Genomic DNA, 3,499 nt, shown 5'->3' with positions numbered 1-3,499 from the left:
GCCTGGTTTGAAATTTGTACTCTTACTATCACTAATAAAGTTATGGCTTCTTGTTCCATGAAAAAAAAAAAATCGTAGTAGGAGCTAAAACTGGAGACTACACTAAGAAATGGTAGGGGTGCACTAATACAAGCAACACATTAAAGAAAACAACTAGTAAACTGCAATTATTGGTTAGTAAAAAGAAAGCCTACCTTCTTACTGTAAGTGCTGACCATGCTCTAACTGATTTCAAATGACCAGTATTCCACAGCAATTGACACATTTGAGCATTCCAGATATATTTTCCACTAATACAGTTATAAAAGTTAACATATAATGGGTTTTTTAGTTTTATTTTTATTGGGTTAATAAGTATTTTTTAATTTCTCACTTTTATTTCTGATATAGCAAATATTGACAGATTATAGCCCATCTAAAACAAGCTCTTCAGGGTCCTGATTGTTTTTAAGATCTTAAAGAAATCCAGAGGAAAAAAGGATTTGAGAAGCTCTGAATTAGACAGACATTGTACCTTGTGAATCCATCCTCTATTTACAAGGACATTTTTTGTTGTCAGATTTATATTCATCGATTTAATTTCCTTTTCTTATAGTACCATGAATTTTGTTATGTTTCTCTGCCTCACTCAACCTCAACCCTAAGCAACACTGAATCCCAGGTATCTGTTGATAGAAGAATATATTCTTAGCATTTGATTTATTTTATTATCTGCTAATGTGTATGTACATATAACAGGTATATATAAATGTATTTGTAATACATATGTACACTGTCAATGACTTTTTTTTTTGGAGAGGTTTTTGCTATAGGGCGCATGCCCTCACCAGAAAGACACAGAAAGACAGAGAGAAAGAAAGCGAGAAATCACCCCCCAGGGGGGATGGCCATGCCACAATCCCTTCTCCTCCATTCTCCTCTCTGGATCTTGGGCACGCACACACATATGCTTGGTGTGAGTTTAAGCCACTGGGTCTGGGATTCGAATGGCAGTAGACTACATGGGAGTCCAGCGACATAGCTATTATGGCAACTGCGGTCCTGATATTGTGACATTTTATTCATAATATTTCAGTGCATATCTCAATAGAACACACATTTTACACATCATCATATTATCATTATTATTCCCAAGAAACTTAATATCAACTAATATGCCATAGTCAACTTTTTCTTAATTGTCTCAAAATTGTTCTCTTTGACAATTTGTTTTTGTTTTCTTTTTATCAAGGATTCAATTAAACAATTTAGTTTTAGTTATCATATCTTAGTCCCCCAATATAGATGAATCCTCTTGCATTTTTTTCTTTTATGATATTTTAATGTGTTTGCATCAGATGTCTTATAAAATATCTCATGATCTGTATTTTCCTTGTTTCCTATTGATTAAACCCAACTTTGGCAACAGGTGTGCTATGCATTTCTTTTTCATCACGAGAGACCCATAGCATCAGAATGTCTTGTTACTGTTGATGCTAACTCTGATAACTTAATTAAGGCAATGTCCATCAGATGTTTCAAAGGTAAATATAACCTGTTTCTTTTCTCATTAAAATATAAAAAATGGGATGATACACTAAGCTAATTATCTAGCAATTTTTTTCCCTAATGGTTTTAACATCAATTGGTAATCATTAAAATAAGTTATTCTTTTTGGTGGTAGAATTCTAGTGATTTTTTTTTACGGTAGTATATATCTTCATTCTGAAGACCTTTCCCTGAAAGGATTTTTCATTTCATCAACTTTTTAAAAATTTTAGAACATTTGGGGCCAGCAGGCAGCAAGGTGGTTAAGATTACCACATGACGAACTGCGGGTCAAGTCCCAGACCCAATAGCTTGAAAATCATGCTGGCTGTGTGTGTGTGTGTGTGTGTGTGTGTGTGTGTGTGTGTGTACACAAAACCCCAGGAGCAAAGGAGATTTCAGTTTTGGATGATCTTTCACCTTCCGTCTATCCTTCTCTCTCCAGCAATCACATGTAACCTACGATGAATCAAAAAAAAAAAAAAATTAGAACATTTTTATTTTTCTAGGAACTTAACATCTTATGTTAGTAAGATATATTTGGTATCATTAATAATTCAATGCATAATTTTGTTATAAAGAACTTAAGTCCATATTTTACTAATATTTCCATAGCTTTAACCTAATATTCTCTGTTCCAGAGACCCATATAGGATGTCACGTTATGTTTAGTCATCATTTCTCTTTAGGCTGCTCTTGGCTATTACAGTTTTTCAGCCATTCCTTACTTTTGATGATCTTGAACATTTCGAGGAAAAAAACAGTTCCTTTTTTGGAGAATGTCCATTAGTTTGGATTTTTCTGATTTTTTTTTTTATTAGACTGGCTTTATGAGCTTTGGAGAAGAAGACCACAGAGGTAAATGCCATTCAAGTCATATTGTGTCAAAGGCAAACACTGTCATTACGATTCATAACTCTCGAGGTGGATATTGAACACCTGCTTGAGGTAGCTAGCTAGGTTTCTCTCCACTGTAGTTACTCTTTCCCTCTTCTTTCCATACTACCCTCTTTGAAAAGATGTTACTTTAGATAGTGCACACTTAAGGAGTAGTGAGTTACGCAACCAGTTCTTTGTGGGAAAAGTATCTGCATTGCATTATATTGAATTCTTTAGCACAGATTGGTCTATCTTTACCATTTACTTACAAAGTCAATCACTTGTTTACATCTGTATGGACTCATGTATATTTATTTTTTCACTGGCTCCTATCACGTCCTGCATATTTCCTGCACCTTTTCTGGAATGAGCTATTTCTCCAAAAGCCTAGATATTTTGGCTTCTTTAATTGTAGAATGGCATTAAAAAACAAGATCTGGATGATATATTGGTTGATTGTTTCTGCATTAATTACTTCTAGGTCTCTCAGCAGGCAGATTGAGGATATATATGTGTCTGTCTTCCTGCTGTTCCACACTCTTGTCAAAAATTGATATTTAATTTTTTTATGGAGGGGTAAAGGGTTTTTAGCCATTCTTTTTTATTTTTTTTTCTGAAGAGGTTTTTGCTATAGGGCGTGTACGCTTGCCAGACAGAGAGAAGAGAGACAGAAAGCGAGAAATTACCCCCCATGGGGGATGGCCACTCCGCAATCCCTTCTCCTCTATTCTACTCCTGGGCATGCATGCACACACGCCCGGTGTGAGTTTTAAGCCACCGGGTCCGGGACGCGAACCGTGGTCGTAGCCATTCTTTAAAGTATCCAGCTATTGCATTAATTTAAAATCCCTAATTATAAAAAATGCTAAACATCTATTCATAGGCTTATTTGCCTATTCTATAACTCTTCTTTGAATTGAATTGTTTGTTTTGTTATTCTTGACATTTAACTGAACTTTATATATCATATATACAGATACTTTATTAGAATATGTTTGTAAATGTTTTTTCATAGTTCGTGGCTTGTCTTCTGATAGTTGCAGATGTATCTTTTTATAACAAAAGGTTTTTTTTTTTTTTTGGACCAGCAGTT

This window comes from Tupaia chinensis, unplaced genomic scaffold, assembly GCF_000334495.1.
Source record: "Tupaia chinensis unplaced genomic scaffold, TupChi_1.0 Scaffold144295_1, whole genome shotgun sequence".
NCBI lineage: Eukaryota > Metazoa > Chordata > Mammalia > Scandentia > Tupaiidae > Tupaia > Tupaia belangeri.
Note: the sequence above shows the minus strand (reverse complement) of the source record.